The 20,351-nt window shown below is 37.6% G+C and overlaps 1 protein-coding gene across 1 annotated transcript in view; it reads right to left on the bottom strand.

The window, feature by feature from the left end:
• Positions 1–20,013, bottom strand: part of LOC143341964 (uncharacterized) — a 208,775-nt gene extending 188,762 nt beyond the window's left edge. Inside the window, exon 1 of the mRNA XM_076765411.1 lies at positions 18,923–20,013. The gene's annotated coding sequence lies outside the window, so the exon portion shown is untranslated. The remainder of the gene's footprint in view (positions 1–18,922) is intronic.
• Positions 20,014–20,351: the final 338 nt, after the last annotated feature.

Consider the following 20,351-nt stretch of genomic DNA (forward strand, 5'->3'; position numbering starts at 1 on the left):
TTCGATCGGGCAACCTGGATGTCCCGAGGACGAGGTTAACGCGTACTCGCGGTTGCAGGGTATTATCACGTAAGCCAGCGTTTCTCAAACTTTATCTACCTAATTGAAGGAACACTTATGACACACCGCCTGAAGCAAAATTACTTTAATAACGCGTTGCTTGCCTGTATCTAGAATCGTAAATACGACTCGAACGTCCAAGGAGACGATATGATTCTCATAGCAATAAATAGTCTAGTGGTTTCTTTAAATATAAAGTATCCACAAAAGTTTTTAAATATAAAGTATCTACATTTTGAGCAACAGACATCAATGTTTGTATTTTTGTATTCATTCAATATGGCTAATTAGAAACAAATTATTCGTGAGTGTTTATCGAATGCGACAAAATAGTGGAATTCAAATGGAAGATTATTTGTCATTCTATAAGAAGTAATATGTAATTGTTTACTGTTTTTGGGAGCTCGTGGAATCCTATTTATGCGTTCGAGGGCTTCGAGGAGTCCGATGACTACACTTTGAGAACCACTAACTTAGGTTATTCACGATGCATCGGCCACTCGAACGGTTAGTATGCACCGTACGGCGAATTTGCAACAGATGCGACCGGTTATCGTCAGTATCGCTTAGAAAAGGGCACCGAGGCCAACGGCTAAAGTATCAGGTCCTGTGAAAGTTTTGTCGTTCTTTCCGAACCGCACATTTCAAAGTTCAATGCTCATTTCCCGTTATTCTATATTATCAAGCATTACACATCTTCATTTTCGTCATTTGCACAGCTGTAAAACAATGCCCATTATTTATTATGTATGGGGGTGTTTTCTTTGCTAAATTGAGTGCATCGTTATCGACCCTTTCGTTATCAGTGACGACTTTAATTCGAGAAATATTTAAATTTGTTCTATTTACTTCTCGAAACGCACGAGTCAGAGGTCGAGGAAAAGCTCTCGGTTGAGTTAGAACCGGCGCTGGACTTTTTCGTAATCTATCCGTCGCAGGTGGTCGTGGGAAAGTAGCGCGAGGAAATCGCGAATCGTGCCTATAATTCTTGTCATTTCTATCTTTTCGCGCTGGTTCATCGATCTGGCTAAGTGAGAAACGAACGTTTCTATCGCGTGTGCCAAAACCCAACCTAGGAATGAGCTTCCTCCTAGTAATTTATTTGCTATTAACATGCAGGTTCGTCGAACGTGATGATACTTTGTACGAACCAATATTTCGATGTCCCTTTATTCGAATTCAAATTTAATCATTTGATGGCAATAAAAAAATAAAACGAAATCGATGTATTTCCGTTGGTTAAAATTTTTATAATAGAATAGAATCGTGTATTGGTTCAATAATCGAGTTTCGAATGAAATCGTTGGTGGTTTTCTCTTTTCAAGGGTTGCCCGTGGGTTTTCAATTCCGCGAACCGCGTGCAAATTTGTACAAGGCCCGAAGGAAGTAATTTCAGCCACGGATACCTAACAGCTTCGACGAATTTCCCCGAGCGTAAAAGGATATTCCGTTGAGGCTCGCGACACGGGAACGACGATAAAAAGCTGTTGGATCGTTTACGAGGGATGGCCCTCCGGGGCTGAACAGGTCCGCGCAGACGTTTGTAAAAACATTTCGCCTCGAGTCACGGGAACGGTTTGCGCAAAAATGCACCTCCAACAGCTTCTTTTCACGACAATGAAAGTAAACGAATGAGTGATTGCTCGTCGCTGTTGGTTCTGTCACCTTCTCGTAATTTACGAGTAACAAAAATACGGCGACGCTAGGTTTTCTTGTTGTACAACTTAATTATTTGTACACGAAACGTGTTCGTTCTTTTCTCTTACCGATAAGTTTAATAGAAAATTTAAAATCTATGAGTTTCTGGTTCCCCTATAACTGCTATTATTGTTTTCCAATTCATCGTTATGTTCCAACGGAGGGAAAATATTAATTATAAAGCAGACTGGTTCTCTATCAAATGATACAATTTTTAATCTAAGGGAAGCATGAACAATTTAGTTTTGTTTCTATTATAACAAAGTAAATATATAAAATTATAAGAAGCCCTGATTTGTTTAAGAAAATGCCTCAATAAAAGTTTATTCGTTCGTCATGTTAGATAGGGGAATATATGAGTTGCTTGAATACCAGAATAATCAACCTGTTTACATTCAATTATTTCAAATTATATTATGTAAAAATTAATTTCTTAACCTCCAATTATGCAACACCGTGCAGTGTGTCGCAAATCATTTAAAACATTTACAGGAGCCCTGTTGTCGACGAATTTATCAACGTTCGCGATCGAAGAGAAGCGAAACGAAGACGCAAGGGCGCACCGAATCTCTCCATCGGCGATTAATGGGCCCGTGGACGCCAATAATCGTAAATTCGGACCCCTGAGAGAGCATGGTGTCGTTTAACGGCTGCCTTAATTTTTATTGCGAGCAGCCACGCGGATAGCGTTGACGCTTCAATTTGAAGGAAGAACTCGCGTTATCGCGACAAAGACACGCCCGCTACCCTCGCGGCGTTGTATTTTTTTGTTTATTTTTAATTAACATTCCACACTCGCCGGAATTTAATTTTTTTTTAATTTAACGACTTTATTCGCCGCGCCAAAGAACAAAAAAAGAAAATATGCACGTGTCATTCCTCGAAAAGGGAATATAAATGCGAGAAACATCGCATTTTATAGAAGCAAGATATGAAAAGGTGTGATTTAAGAATAAGATCGTTTCAAAAACGAAAAGTAAATGTAGAAAAGGGCTCTAGTATTTTATGCTCGAAACAAATAGTCACACGAATGAAATCTCACGAGTTTCTATGGCGTCTTTAAATGGCGGAGACGACTTTTTTTACGAGCTTTCGATCGTTCTCTGGTTTCGGAGCACCAACTCGATGGACCCGGTGGACCGGTTGTTTCGGATCGTAAGAAACGTTGTTGGTTTCGAGCACATTATTATCAAGATTCTCTTATTGTTAGGAATTTAACGGAACATTGATTGTCCTCTGACGCATGTTAATTTTAAAGACTGCAAAAAGATTCGCGCTGTATCTCGTTGATTACGAGAACCTTCTATTCTCGATGCCTCGATAAAGTTTACTGTTTATTTTATGTTTTTTTTATCCGATCATGAATATCGAGCGTCGAGTCACGATACTTAATTAGGAGGATCTGCCGAACGTATTAATACATTTGTATTGGGTTGGTGGGAGAGGAATTTCGCTTTTTCAAAGGCTCACAATTATTTTATGAGAACGTTATTTCATACTTAATAATCTAAAATATACTATATACCAGTGTTATATCATTCACACGAATTCAAAGTGATTTCAAAGTTGAAATTCTCAAGAAAATTTAGACGACAGAATTACTGTGTTATGTTAAGCTTTCTAAACAAGACCCAAATAACTATTCCAAGTTTTTGTTTAGATTAGATTGTACACAGCTATTTAAATAATGCTCTACCAAGAAGCGATTTGTCAGCCATGTTTCGATTTAATGGACACGACAAACCAGAAACGATGAGAAAAGATGAATGTAACCTTGGGGAAAAGTTGTATGAACAAATCAAGTAAAGAGACATGATAAAACAAACAAGTTTAGCTAAGAGCTACGACAAAATGGGCTTACATACATGTATTCCTGTACAGGTATATCAGATTTCAACATTATACGCGACTGTTTACGAGGCGAAAGCCAAAGACGATAAGATTTACGTCTCCGATTGTTGAAGTGTTAACACCTTCGTATTAACAAGAGATGTACGTACCACACACAGGTTTCACAGAACAAACGGAACCGTTAGGCTGTTCACACAATCGAAACAATAACTATAGTGGCTCTTGACGAGGAAAAAAATATAACAAAGACCGTCGACAGGCAATTTTGTACGATCTACTACCGCTCGCATTTGCATCTATAATATTTCAAGCCCTTATCGACTTTACACACTTACGATAATGTTACGTCGTTATTTACCCGTCTGCTAGACGTACATGCATTATTCAGTGGCCCAAAAATTCGAAGAAGACGCTGGAACTCGTTTCTGCGAGCGGAATTAATCGGACACAAGCCAAAATTCGTCGACGTGGAACTCTGTTAGAACGAATTACAAACTTAGATAAATATTAAAAATTTCTATGTGCAAGTTTGCGGGTCTCCAAACATCTGGCTACGTTTTATGAGTTATAAATTTGTATTGAGCCCGCACAAAGGTCGAAAACTCTTATTATTAAATTGAATAAATGATCTTGTAGTTAATAATAGAAATCGCTATCCAGGTAGAATATGTTTCGTTAATTCTATGTGCACCACTGGAAAGATAAGGCTACTTCGAACGATTAGTATTATTACCGTAGAACGTTATGCACACTGATATGGAATTACCTCCACGCAGAAGCTTGAGCAATTAATAGTTCTTGGAGTGCACATACTTCCACTATACCAAGAGGAAACACGTTTCCTGTGAATGATGCTTTTAATATTTCATGCATCCACGTGACTGACTCTGTTTACCAGAAAAGAAAGTGAAAAACTAGAAACCAATGTAAATCTGACTTTAATACTTAACCAACCAACCGTACATTTTTCGTAAACATAGTAACACGATTTAGCGAAAACTGTCATAATTTCTGCAATATCGAGATTCGTAATGTGATATTTTCAAATAATACTCATCGAACCTTTCTAAAATACGATTAATTGATTTCCTTTTTGTACGCAAACACAAATTAATAATTCGAAATGAATCACATTTTTTGTTCTTTAGTTATTGATATTAAAAAGCGTCTAATTAATTAAGAACACTGGATATAAAAACATTGTGTCGATGAACGATAATAAGCGATTGAGTTAATTGTTGATAGCACTTCCGCTTGTACATGAGCAAGCATACGAATCGCGTGTGCATTCGCAGACACTCGAGTTTTTCAGTCGAGAATACACCGCTTCTCTTTTGTTCCTCGTACAAACAATTTTCCGAGAAGCAACGATTTTAACACGCGTTGCCTTCAGTTTTCAATTACCAGCCTTTTGTACGCGCTGATTCATTTTACGTCGGCATTGTTGCTCGTGGAAAGGCTAACGCTAATTCTAACGTAAGCTACATATTCGTTGCAGCTACTGATTGTTCGAACGTACACAAATGTCGAAAACTAGACAGACTCGAACAGAAGACAGTTATCTTGAAGACGAATCAAAATCTAGAGTGTAAAATTAACATCACGAAGAGAAGAATTTCCTAATTAAAATAGCGTTATTTATTATACGTAGAAGCATGACTTTACTTAATAACAAAAGTTTGTAAATAGTCGCGTTCAAGTAGACTCGGCAAACGTCAAGGAACAGTTCTTTCCATGAAAGTTATCGAGGCGCGACGAGAGCTACCTACTTGTTATAATAATGGTTCATTAATTAATATTTATATTCTGCCTATACGAACCATGACGTTTCCTTTTCGCGCGCGTTTCATTCACCGGAATACGCGTTTGCAACGACCGCGCTTCTTATGCTGCTTATTAAAATCGTGATTAAAACTTTGTTACGCTGCAAAACGGACCCCATTTTGCGTTATTTTACTTAATGAATGTTTACAGCAGTCTACTTTTTAACGATAGAGATGCTCTGATACTCTCTCCGTTTCCCTTTCGTTTCGTCTCGTCTCCGATAAAGTAAATTACAAAATCAAAATTTATTCTTCCGTTAACTATTCACATAATATCGAGATTCAATACATATAGCGTAACGAAATAAATGTTTGTCCAAAAATAAAATAAACTCATATTGGATAGAGCATATATTAATCAAATTCAAATCGTCCTTGACGATTAACAAGAAAATTAATTGAAAAGTTGTTCACATTTTGCACATACATAGTTTGAGAAACCTTGACTCAGCGGGCGTATTCAAAATATTTCAATGTATCGTTTCTCATGCAAAAATAAGACTGAGAATTTCGATTTGAGTGCATAAATGAAGTTAATAATAAATAAAGAAAAATACGAGATCTGATAGCCTGAAGAAGCAGTTGGCAGGCGATACAGAGCTCTTGAAATTCGATTTCTTCGTCGGAATTCAGTCGATCAGACCAATTAACCGAGGCACCCATCACTTAAACGATCGCGATAATGAGACTGCGGTGTGCTTGAGCTGTCACTCACTAAATAACAACACAACCGTGCGTATAGTTATGGCTGGCAATTACGTGGATCGTCCGTACATACGCCAACGCGTTCCTGGCGTGTATGTATGGGCAGAACAATCTCCAGGAAGCTGCTTAAGCCGCGGATAGAAACGTTCGTATTGATCATCACGGCGTGACGACCACGTCATTTTATGCCATTCCTCGCTCCATGCTCCGTTCGAGAGTACATTTCTTCACCGTGTGAACGAAACGTACACCTAGGAAGCCGAGGAGAATGCCTCTGAATGAAATTCAAACTTAACGATGAGAATTTTTAAGAAGGTTACGCCATTATTTCGTATCGCGTGAACTAAGAACCGATAGCACTACTGTTTGGAAGTTACACAAAATTAGCGTTGAGAACGCTAGCTGTGAAACAGAATAATATAAACAACGCCACTAGAATAATTTATAACCAAGACAGCTTGCTAACCTTGTACAAGTAAAACATAATGTTATTAAAGGCATTTCGATTCAGAGTTTCAGTCATCTTCGCTATTAAACGCAGAAAAATATTAACAAAAATTCTACTAAGTTATCAAAGAATTAGTAGTTTTACTATAAAAATGAAAGATATAGAAATTGTAATGAAACTGAGAGTACACATACTGGAATTTACAGTAGAGTTACAGTTTGTTTACTTTTCTTGTTCAAAGTAAAACTATTTGTTCCAATTCTTCGATAATTTTGTACAATTTCTGTCAAGATCATATTCCTCAAATACGGGACCGAAACAGAGATCTATCGTGCTTCCTGAAAGTAGAAATGAAACTTCGGAACCTGTCAAAACCTCGACAAACACAATAGAACGTTCCTGATTCTTTCTATGAGTTACGTGGGAAGTTGATCCTCTCTTCCTTCTGAAAACGGATTCTATGTTAATGAAACTAAAACTGATTTCCATTCTTTCTGCCACACTGATCTGGAAAAGTCGCATAAATTCAAATTAAAATACGCGGGGGCGGATGGAGGAAATGTAGCTTATGATACTCTGGACTGATGAACGGAGCGAACGAGCGCGCACTTTCCGTTTCCGTCGGTGCTCTACATGGAAATTTATGCGTTATTATAGCCAGGATAAGCGTTCGCGTACGTTAACTAGAAAACGAAAGGATCTGCACGGAACAACGATAGCGGATCGGAAGAGCTTCTTTGGAAACAGTGGAGGCTTCAGGAGGCTTGTTTAGCATTACAATTTATTTATAGTTTGTTTACTAATATTTGAAATACTTAAATGGATTAATTATTTGTGTGTGTGAATGCATAGTCAAAAACATTTTACGTAAAATGAATAATAAATGTACATTTTAAGTATTTACAATACTTGAAGGAAAGAGTGAAGAGGGGATGATCGTTCCACAATAGACACATGTAAAATTAAAAAGAATTAAATTATCTATTAAATTCGTGCAAATAGTTTTATTTGTTTCGGTTTCAAACGATTCAACATCAAAATTTTCTTGTATCCCAGAAAAAGTAGTGTTGGCTAGCGTCTAATAAATAAATAAAAAAAACACCAGCAAAAGCATATCGTGGTGTTCGTAACGCGGAAGAAGCTCGTTTGCGCATACTTCGCGGAATATATTACACACGTCATGAAACATACGACTGAAAATCCGAGCATTCTGATTTTTTCGCGATACGAGAACGCTTGATGCACGAATACTATGGGACTTCTTAGGTGGCCCAACCCTTAAAAAGAAATAGAATTTCTGCACCCGAGATATATAATTCGTGAAAAGAGAGAAAAGTCAGTGCTGTAGTTATTCTAACAGCTAGTTGAAATTTAAAACAAATGAATAAAAAGAAATTTTATCTATTTAGACGGACGAAGAACAATTCGAAATGTCAAATATAAGCATTTCATCGAACACAGTTCGTTAGTAGCTAACTGTTGCTGCAGTTATTCTATCCAGTGGGATTGAAGCGTAACAATTTCTAACGACGCGCTGCAGGAGATAACGGTATCAATTAAGCTACTAAATTAATATGCAGCGAGCGAAGAAGAATTACAGAGCGTGTGCGTCGCGCTTGAACTTTCCTGTCCCCGGGGGTTACGTGTAGCATGTTGGATATTTCTACACCTGAACCTGTTACTCCTGTTAAGGAAACGTTGCGAGTTCAACACATTATTTCACGTTACGCTTGCACCAGTCTTGAGCGTGCAAAGCGAACTCGACGACGATGATAGATGCTCTCGGAGCTCGAGATTCGAAACCTTCGACTAATTACGCGATATTGTTAGATAGTTAGCTAATCCCCGACGCACACCGCAATCGATCAGATAAATCAATTTCCTTTTCTTTCGAGTGATAAATCGTTCGGGGATCATCGATATCTTCCATCGAGCGCACCATTAATCACAAAGCTAACGTTTCGGCGAAAATCTATGATCGAGTTAATTTCCAAAGTTAACGATTTCTAGAAAACTAAACATCGACCCGTTGAAGAAAATATAAAACGACGTCAGAGGTGAACAAAATTCTTATCTAGATAAAAATTTCGAATAATGAATAAAAGATAAATTCAAATGATATTTTTTTTTTTAAGTACAGTTAATTGTAGTATAATCAAGCACAGTTTATTTTTATAAACGTTTCGACCATTAGTTTACGTCTTTATCAAGACTTTAAGGAACAAAGAAAATGTTAATCTTGTGACACATACGATGCTTTAATAAAATAGTTTCTCTTATTAACTGTATTTGGTATTATTTGCAAACATAAATTCGTCGCTTCTAAAGGAAGTGCAATATAAGGAACCGGTTGCTTAAATTGTATCTTCTACGCTATCTTATAAAAAGGCGTATACCGAATTAATTAGCTCTTGGTAAAAGGTTTAGTATATAAAACAGACACCTTAAAGATTTGGCTACAATTTCCAGTATTAATTTGCGTACAAATTAGTATCAAGTAGGGAATATAAACTAAAATATCTCAAATGGTGTGATTTTGCCTGCTCTCCTTCACGAAACGCGATTGCATTATCGAGATCTGCGATGCGGGATACGGGTAAATGGACGCGTGAATGACATACGTTCCACCCGAGGCGTCGCGTTAATTTTACTTAATCTCGATGGTCATTCATAAAATTGATTGACTGGCTGATTAATGGAAAATCTCATGCATTATTGACGACTATTTAATTAGTCGGACAGCCGCCATCCAATATTTGCAATCGAATCTGTTACTTTGTAAACAGCAGAATAATCTCTGCATATTTCAGCAAAAGTAGATGAATCGTTTCGAGCAAAGTTTTAAACAATTTAATCCTAATCTATAATCCTAATAAATTTTATATATAATATAATCTTTTCCGCAATTCTTAACAAAAGTAGATGAATCGTTTCAACCGAAATAAAGTGAATTAATTTATTATTTTCGAAGTTCCAAAGTAGTCGAGTGTATTAGACTTCTAATCTAATCAAAGACGAGAGTCCTGTAAAATTGAACTGAGAGATTTCATTTCCTAGCAACAGTGATCTAAGAAGATCCGATCTCCTGTTTGATTCCCGTGAAATTTCAGGAAATAACGACTACGATGAGAAACAAGGTGCAAATTCGCTCGTCCCTCGCGAGGTGAATTCCGATTGCATTATTAATGAGACGTCAAGGTTGGCTGTAGTCGACGGTCCAGTGAACTTTCCTAGTGGAATCCTTTTCCCACCATTGACGAGAAAATCGTGGGACACTTTATTGTTCGCTGCTAACGGAGTGGCTGGTTTTAAGCGAACGACACAATGAAATTGGAGAACATAACGAGACACGTGCAAACAACATATCCATCGAATCTTAACAACGATCAAAGAATGAATCAAACGTCGTTCTTGTCGAAAAATAAACTCCTGTTTCTAGAGAAACGTTAAAACTTGAAAAAAAACCCGAACAGTAACGCGTAAAACGTTTTTCGAAGATAGCTATTTGGGCGAATTTACGAGTCGAACAAGCATGGTATTTACGAAGAAAAGAAAACTGGTCATCCAACAGATAATTGCAAACAGAAGCTTTAAGAAGCCGGATGGGAACGTTGCAACGATATCTTGGACGTGCTTTTACTTTCGAAAGGTGTTATTAAATTGCGGTAAGTCACCATCGAACGTGCTGTAATTAGAACACGCGCGAAATTACGGTATTTTCTTAACGAGCGTATTATAACACTCTCTATTCGAGTGAAAGTGTACCCGATATCTTAGCCATCGGCTATGCCTCGACGTAGAAAGGAACTATTAGATCGCTAAACATTCTATCGTACTTTTCACTTCGAACCGGAAACGCCTCGTTTGCCTGGAACTGCTACAGGTTGCCTCGATCGACGTAAACAAGCGTTTTGGATGGTCGACGAGAATAAAAAATTAACGAAAGCGTTACATCATCATTGCTATGCTCGATTTACATAATAGCCGAGTTACGTGCGATGGTTAACGCTTCCTCTATTATAGTCGAACTGCAGTCTGCGCCTGCTTTCTTTTCTCTGTAATCGGTTCCAGTCACGTTGGGACTTCGATTTACGGAGGAAAACGTTACTGAACTCTTACATACAACAATACTTCCAACGGTGGTCACTAATTACTGTTCGATGGCAAACAGAAAAAACGTGAGTCTGATTCGTATCTAATCCTTGATCGAGATCCCGTTTTGTTCATCTCAAGTTTTCTTTTGACGATTTTAAAGTTAACTGCTCGACATATCTTTTTCTAGTGACAAAAATTGTAGTAATAAAGGGGAATTGTCTACAGAGTGAACCGTTTCAATCTGTACCGAAGTAGAATACCACCATTGGACATAATTAGCCTAATGTCGCGGCGTGTTTTGGTCTCGCGTAACAAAGTGCAGCCAAACGAATTACACGCGACTCGAACAAACGACGGAACCGCGTTCGTAAATTAAGACTGAGCTGTCAGATTTTTTCTCTCCGTGTCGTAAATAATGTAATGTCGAAGCTTGCCGCGTGGTCGACGTTTCGAGAAGCCATGCACGACGAATAAATAACCGATGAATGGAGCAAACCGTGAGTGGTCCTTTCTTCGTTGAAAAAAATTGACAAAAACCACGCGTATCCGGAAGAAACGAAAATAAGTCGAACCGTTAAGTTCGACTCTTTTAAACGAGTATAGTTAATAAATAGTCGACAAAATGGAGAAGCACGATGAAAAAAGAAATAGAAACAAGCGAAGAAATGATAAACGTAATGTACAGTTTATGGGCATCGGTTAATTGAATTATTGGCTAAACGATATTTTCGTGTGTCATCGATCACGATACTCGATCTCTTGTCGTAAATCAACGCTTAAAGAAGTTTGTCTAGACTCAGAAATGGTGTCTAGACGACGCACATTATGCATATTATTGGGCTGTTGCATAAATACTGTCAGTAAATTAAAACTGGAATTGATGTTTTTTAATTAAATGTTTAAAAGATTGTAGCGTTGAACCTACCTTCTATTCACAGTTAATCTTCGCGTATAATTTTTAGCAGCATTTATAACTGTTTCTTGTTTTCCTACGAGACCACTCTCGTAGAAGAAACTTGTAAGCTTAATATTAAAATATTATTATTATATATAGCAAAATCTTCGCGGTGGTCTAGTTACGTAAAACGGAACTTGATTGCACAAATTAGGCCAGTACAATTTGGACATTATTTTTGCTTTCTATTTCCTTTCAATTTTTATTCGGTGAATGTTGAATAATTTTCCAATCGATTAGTTAGGAGACTTCCTATAGAGGACCACACATCGTGCGGTCGATCGAACAGATATAATAATTCTTCCTCCTAATAACCAATTAACTTTTTTCAATTAATAGCATCGATTTATAGAGTGTAGAAGTGTCATATTTTCCAATTAATTTTAAGATGTTTCTGCGTTATGAATATACTGAATGCGTTAAAAATGAAAAAAATTAGATTTATGAGATTTGTATAATACGCGACGAGAATACAGAAGAAGAAATGATTTAATGTCTCGTAAGCTACTGGCTCGCTGTAAACGTGGAGGCGTGCCTCGGAGTAAAAGCTTTTTGCAATTTTGTATTTGATAAACATGTATGCTAGTAACAAAAGTTATTAAGAAAGATATTAGAAACTTTATTTCTTTCAGCGATCGATTTTGTTTCATTGATCCACGGCAACGAGAGCTCTTGTGGGTCCCGTATTCTAATTTCGAGCTTCGAACGCGACTAATAACTGGTATTCAAAATATTTTAGCACTTCCTCGGTTCAATGGCACGATTAATAAATATTCTCCGTGACAAATTATTATTATTAGCTGTGTATTCGTAAACGTCCAACAGTGACTCCTGATGAAAGATTAATGAGGCGATGTATCGTTTAAAAGAAACCAGTTCTCAGTTTGAACTATACATTGTTGGATGAGAAACTGACCATGAAATAACCGATGGACAGATACCATCTAAATAATAATTCACGTCAGGGAAAAGTAAACACTTCGTTAACAATTACAGTATATTAGAATAAATTTGCAAAAGCCTTTTGCGACTTTGTTCCGTTCAATCAGTAGAATTGGATGCAGTCGTACAAAATTTTGACCTTGAAAGAAAACTGGTCAAGGTCAATTTTGTGACAACCTTCTTTAATCCTTTTTCCAAGGTGTATAATCTCTCTATAACGATTGTGACATATAATTTCCTATTACCCTGTACACCGATGTATCATTTGTGGCACCAGGTACGATACATACATGCAGATACATGCAGATGCATAGATACCAAGCGGTAGCTGACCACCAGCTGCGTCCACGTACAGAGTCAACGGGATCCGTTACATCCAGATGCATTATTACACAACGGCGAGACGTAAATTAGTCAAGGATCGATTCTAAATCCCGGGGTGACCATATGGCGCGCGATAGAGGCTTGAACTGAAACTGCTGCTAGAATGAGAGATCAGGCTCGTCAGATGCGATTCGCTGTTTCGTTTCGACAACGAGCACAAGAGGTAATCGACGATGGACTTCCGCGTGATATTCAGTAGCGACAATACGAGGAACTCGAGACATTGAAAAGCCGCCAACCACGTGCTATAGGAGACGCGTTGGTCGCTCGAGTCTCACCATATGGAAGCTCGAGAAATTGCGCGAGGAAGCTGTAAACGTCGCTGGCGCTTTGTGCCCCGACGCTGACGAGACTCCGAAACGTTCGTTGCCGCGAACGCGTTTTACAGCAACGACCATCTGTTCCCGGCGATAATTAAAATGACTATCCGCGAAGCCTAGGGCGACATAAACGACGTCTGATTGCAGCACGGCCCCGTAATCGCGCGCGTAAGAACGAACGTCGTAATCGACTCCTGTAACCGCGACCGTTTCGCCGCTGTCAGATCGTATAATACAACGGCTCTTATATGTTTTGTTTCACCTCGGCTATTACATGAAAGCTAGGGTCGATGGAAAGACAAAAACTAATTATTATCCGGATAAAAATTCCCTCAAAGTTATGTTTTCAATGGCCAACTATGAAATTACTGATACCTGAGATTTCCATCTACAGGGTGTTCTAACGGGAGATTCTAGAGGCCAAAATAAGACGAAAATCAAGGATACTAATTTGTTGATTGAGGCTTCGTTAGAAAGTTATAGAAACATTTCCGGCCACACAGTGTTTTCGGTAAAGAATTTTTTTCTCAAAAGTACGTAGGATTTTGGGGGTATGTATATTCACTAAAAATGATTGTGATTGACCCCCGCAACCAAAAATAATTTTTTTAGAACGATTTGAAATTTTTTTTTTTCGCCGAAAAATTTAGGCACCTACCCCCTGTCGATTTTTCCTAAAAATTTGTTTTCCATTTTCAATAAATTTGTTTGACATCCTACGGAAATTTTGTTTAATACTTTTTTGTAGATGCCCATGAGCACTACTTCAGAAAAAAGTTTCATTGAAATATATTCACTATTGTAGGAGTTATGGCCGTTTGAAAATTGGACCATTTTTATGGGGGTTTTGTCATTTTACGGGGTCAAGAAACAACTTTTCCAATATTTTTAGAATTTCTACATATTCTCCATTAAAATATGCGTTGTTTGCTTTTTTAAACATTAAAATCGTCCAATCCGTTCAGAAGTTATGATGTTTTAAAGATCTGGACGAAATTTCCGGGAGACATTTCTAGCCAAAAATTATATTTTCGATAAGGAATTTTTTCTCGAAATTGAGTAGGAATTTGGAAGTATGTCTATTGACCAAAAATGCTTGTAATTGACCCCCGCAACCAAAAATAATTTTTATAGAACGATTTGAAATTTTTTTTTTCGTCGAAAAATTTAAGCACCTACCCCCTGTCGATTTTTCTTAAAAATTCGTTTTTCATTTTTAGTAATTTTATTCGATGCCCTACGGAAAACTTGTCTAATACTTTTCTGTAGGTATCCATAAGCTCCACTTCAGAAAAAAGTTTCATTGAAATATATTCACTATTGTAGGAGTTATGGCCGTTTGAATATTGGACCATTCTTATGGGGATTTTCTCATTTTACAGGGTTAACGAACAGCTTTTCCAATATTTTTAGAATTTCTACATATTCTCCATTAAAATACGCGTTGTTTGCTTTTTTAAACATTAAAATCGTTCAATCCGTTCAGAAGTTATGATGTTTTAAAAATACGGACGAAATTTCCGAGAGACATTTCTAGTCAGAAATTATATTTTCGGCCATGAATTTTTTTATGTAAAACGCGTAGGAATTCGGGGGTATATGTATTCACCAAAAATGATTATAATTGATCCCTACAACCGAAAATGATTTTTTTAGAACGATTTGAAATTTTTTAATTTAATTTTTTAATAACTTGTTAACGAAGCCTCAATCAAGAAATTGATATTACTGATTTTCGTCTTATTTTAGCCTTTAAAATCTTTCGTTGAAATTTTTTCCAGGGGTGGCCGAACGCCCTGTATATTACGAGGAACGTCAACAACTATGTCTTGTTAATAGTAACTCTCATTTCGATACGCGTTTAATGTCTATTTAATTCGATACCTGTACGAAATGTTTGGGAATTGATACGTATCGATATTAATGAGCATATCGTTGAATTGGTTACATCACTAACTCGAATCGTTAGTTCGTAGTGTGCTCGAGGGTACTCGATACAGCTAGAAAGATCGAAGGAGATGATGGAACATAAAAATTGTTATGTTCATCGACTTTATGAGTTCTTAAGAATTTACTTGTTCCCAGCTTGTAGTTACAAACATAATCAACACCTTACGAAATGACTAAATAATTTCAAGAGCTAAACGTGTTCATTAGATATACCATTAGCCATCGTGGATAATAAAACTTTGATCGAAGATGATTTTATTGTATGTCTTTTATGTTTCGACTTGCTACTCTTAATAGTAATAAGCATTTTTAGCGTACTTTTGAATTATTTATTTCGGAGCAATAAAACAGGTGTAGCGAGGGATTAATGGAAGTGTAGACATGGTTTAAGTTCTGGTTTGGAAATTTTTTCAATATTACGTTCTTTTGTTAATTAAAACGTATGTATATCTTCTTCAAAGGTGAATAAATGTGTGAAAAAATTTATATGTTAAAATACATTGCAGTTTTCAGAGAAAAAATAATTACCCTAATTCAGTTTTTTGGCAGCCTCTTATCTAATTTGATGGACGAATTACAGAGGATCTGAACGAAAGAAAAAGACGAACAGGAGAGGATGGGAACTGGAGCATCGTGGAGAGGCGTGGCAGCTTGAATGAACGCGTATTCCAGAACCCGTCTAGCGGATGAAGGGGAGAGCTACCTAGGCGAGATCCGCAGGCGGCGTCTAGCACGCTCGCGACGTCTCTCTGGTTTTATTTCACGGGTGTAAAGTGGGTGTGTGTGCCGAGTCGGCTACCACGGTGGCCTTGCAAGGTCGTTTCTGTAAGTCACCGTGTAGATCGTATCGCGGAAGTAGTGGTAGCCACTGAGCTAACCGAATCGCTTCCAATCTGTGACGTCAAATTCGAATTTCTTCGGTCGTTACTCGATATCCGAAGATCTTCATGACTCTCGAAAGTCTCGGTTGTTGTTCCAACGAGCCTAAATTGCCGATTAAGGTGAAATTTTTAGGGAAAAGAGAAGGAGGTAGTAAAACTTAAATACCAAATTTCAATAATGGTTCTTTTATAGTTTCCAAGACATCAATTAAAACAACACATTGAATTTTGCTCCCCTCCCCCTCCAGCCCCTCAAAATTTCATCTTGATCGACGATTTGGGCTCTTTAGAAATTTATTTAAGATCTCGATCGGTTTTCGTTGTAACGTTATTAATGATAAATTGTTAGTAAAAATTAACATATGTATTAAGCATACCAAAATATCTTCAATTTTTGTAATATATTTTTAAATTTTAATCTAAGTAATATTCACTAAAAGAGTACAACTAAGATCAAATATGATTTGTAACTCTTTGTAATCATATAGAATGTTTATTCTGCTGGTAAGTTCTTAAGAAACTTTCTCGTATAACACCACGCTAAGAAAAGTTGATTGATACTTAAATTTAACCTTTTTGATTGATTTGATGAACTTGCTTATTTTAATTGACAATTTATTTTAAATGACATTAACCCTAATCCTATCGGAATGTAATTTTGAGGCACATATCAAGTTTAAGTATATGCAGAATCTGTAAGTAAATTTACGTAATAAATAATACATAAAATGTTATTAGTATATAAAATTACTTACTGATCCTACTGGTATTCAAAGCTTGGTATGTGATTTCGGTAGAATTAGGATTTAAATAGAAATCGATCAAGACTTTCAAAATCCATTAAGTTTTTCGATACCCTGTAATACCGAATAACATTCGAATTGATTCTAATTTTAACGGTGTGAACGTTTATTAGATTTTCTTTGTAAAATACAGATTTAAGCACCCATCTCTAATCGCAGTTCGATTTTCCACGCCTAGATGCAAACGAACGACGATCGTTCTTGAAAGATTTTCGAGGGATTTCGTCGGACCTTTCAACGCCCCTTTTAATTCCTCCGAAGCATCCGGAGCTTATAAGAAGCTAGTTTTGTGCCAAGAAACAGTAAACTTTTATAGGTACTTCTCGGATTAGATAACAGGATTAGAAATTCGTAGCTCATTTTATTACGTGTAGATATGATATAGGAGGCAGTCACTTTGCTAGATCGGATGCCGCCGCGACGTCCTATTGGTCAAACAGTCGTAACAGATGCAAATGATTTCGATCGAGGCTACCTCCGACTGTCGATCGTCCTGCCCGATACGAGTTTAATGTAAAATTATCTTCCCGAGCGGAAGGAACATTTAAAGTTCTGCTTTTTTCTCGGTTCACCCGAAACTTGGAATTTATATGATGATACATCACTACGTCTACGATCGTCTGGCAAATTCCATTTCACGCATTTGCCAAAAATTAATCGTCACGTTTCGTTGAGAGAAATTCCTAAAGATTTTGCACATTTTAGGAGCAACAAGTATCATTGCTTATCTAGTCTCTTCAAGCTGTTTAAAAATGTACTAATTATATATCAGTGTCAGAGATAGTAAACTTTACTAATTTGAAAAGAAAATGAAACAGCAAATAATTATAAGAAACCCCAATGTAATGTTTCAAGCATATATTCCTACAATATGTTGTAAACCCGCTGTAGAAAGTTTTATTATCCACATGGAAAGTGAGATTGAAATCTTGTCGTTCAATCGGTGCAAAAGTTCGACGATCTTTCGGACAGTGATCGATGACTGCCTGTCGATTAAGGAACAATAATCGCTCGTATGATTTTGGTAGCATGGGTGCTGTCAAATGTTAATTGGCAGAAGCACTAACGTCGCGAGGAAGTGTGATTTGAACAGACTCAATTACTACCGCGCAGGTGTTTGACGTGAGAAAACGTCTAAAAGCCTACGATCTAATAATTCGTTAACTTTCGCACGGACGAAACTGAGAAATGTTATTACGCGTCCTTTGCGTTCTTTACAATCGGAAATATAAAATGTCTCAAAAAGATGGATGACGAAGAGACGCGAAGAGATTCATTGGCTACAGCTTCGGATATTTGATGAACAATATTTGAGTTTGTCTTTTATTCTACTATAAGACATTTCTTATAGATCTTTTCCTAAAATGTTGGAGTTTTGTAGTACAAACCAACTAGGATCGACTAAGTTTTTTTTATTTATACGTTCAATCTGTTGTAAACTCAAAATTAATTAGAAGATAGTTCTTTAGTTTCCTTTTGTCTTCCCCCATAGAAAACTGTCGTGTATTTCAAAACAGACGAAAGGAAAATGAACAGAAGAGTTATTACAAATTTTTATTTTATTTTTTCTAACCCAAGATGTAACAATAAAATTTAGAACACCTTCTAAACTACTTTATACCAGAATTTTTAATTGATATCAATACTAGCAAAGTCACGAGAAAAAACTAATAACACATATTTCGATAATAGTTTATGCAAACAACGTAGATGGTTGAATAAATATTTATTTGTTATATAAACGATAAATTCAATGAAAAACAAGAATAATTGCCATGTGACTGCATACAAAACTATGCTAAAAACGTACTCATCCTCTAGCAGATTTTCAAAGTTACTAGTCTCGATAACAAAAAATTAATTTCTGTATAAAGAACCATCTGTTTTCTGGTTCTCCTACGATCGTTAGGGCACGTTGTATTTTACTCGTAGAAACACGAACTCAGTAAGAAATATTTCCCATATTTTGATCTCTGACAAACGATTAAAATTGTTTTAAGGACTCACCTGTTAAATTTCAACCGGATTGGACGAGCCATGCGGTAACCCCCATCAGTCACAAAGATCTACAGAGACTGGCGATCGATGATCTTCGCGACACGTGCGCACCGTGTCTGTCAGCCGTTCGGAAGAGCTAGTCTGCCGGCGTTCAATGTGTCCTCTTCATTTCGCGGGCTTCGGGCCACGTGTCACTCAGGATTTTCTTATCCCGACTATTTCGGCACACCATTCACCACTGTTCACCCCAACAACTGCGTTCGTTTCGCGCGAAAAAAGGTTCGTCGATCCCACGACTCCCTTTCAACCTTGATCGCGATCGATACGATTCTTCATGGAGGACCGTTTCTCCCTCTCGACGTCCCAATCTCACGGGAGCTCGTGTGGCAGGATGCAACTCCACATGTCGACGACGAATTTAAGTAATTGCTAACCGGGTACGACAACCGGATTGGCGACCAAATCAAGGTATTCTAAATGTCCTGGCGAAACTGTGTCGAGCGGGCACCGTTCTCGCGGAGCTTCGACCTCGATGTCGGGGTTCGTTCATCGATGTTCATGATCGCGCATAAATCAGCAGGAGGAAATTCGAGCAAAATAAAGACGGTTGCCCGTTTATAGAGATCGCTGATTAATATTCTGGCCAAGGATGGCCTGGTCGCGTGTCGGAGGCCCGAAGTCTCGTTCTCTCGTGGCGAGAAGAAAGAGCAAGCAAAGATGGGATCCGGGGCTGGTCGCGTGGAGATCCTGCGGCGCGAGGTGGTACACGTTCCACGAAACGAAAGACACAACGCCAGGTAGGGTTTCGGGATCCGTGCTGGCTGGTGGTCGGGTAGTTTGTGCCCGAGAGCGCAAGCCGAGCTACGACGAGCTTTGCTCCGTCTCCTTTCCACGCGGTACCGGTCTTTCCCTCGTGATTCCTCGTCCCTCTTCAGATCCTGCGTCGCGATCCCCACGGGAACCTCTTTCTCTTTCGATCGCTCGTGGTGCTAGATGGCGCCAACCAGTGACGGAATCTAACACGGTTCGAACTAGGGCTGGGACCAGCGATGGGCATTCGAGTCTCAACTTCGAATCCCACGTTTCTTAGGAATACGAAAATTCGAACTACTTGGTACATGATTCGAAACGTAAAATCTTTGAAAGTCTTGGAAATTAGTCTTATTTCATCTTCTATTTCTCATAACCTTGTTTACTTATTTCAACGGAAATGCAACTGATACACCTAAGGTCAGAAGTTTTTCAGACTTGTAATTATATTATTAAATCCCTTCTACTGAATTAGAAGCATTTAATAAATTATTTAGAAATTTTTGAGAACTTTAAAAATTAAATTATTATTCTCTATAACGTATACAAAGAGAAAACACATACTTCCCAATATTGAACATAATCGTAAACGAATATCAAGCTTGAGTGTCTTATTAATTTTAATTAT

This window comes from Colletes latitarsis, chromosome 5 (genome assembly GCF_051014445.1).
Source record: "Colletes latitarsis isolate SP2378_abdomen chromosome 5, iyColLati1, whole genome shotgun sequence".
Lineage (NCBI taxonomy): Eukaryota > Metazoa > Arthropoda > Insecta > Hymenoptera > Colletidae > Colletes > Colletes latitarsis.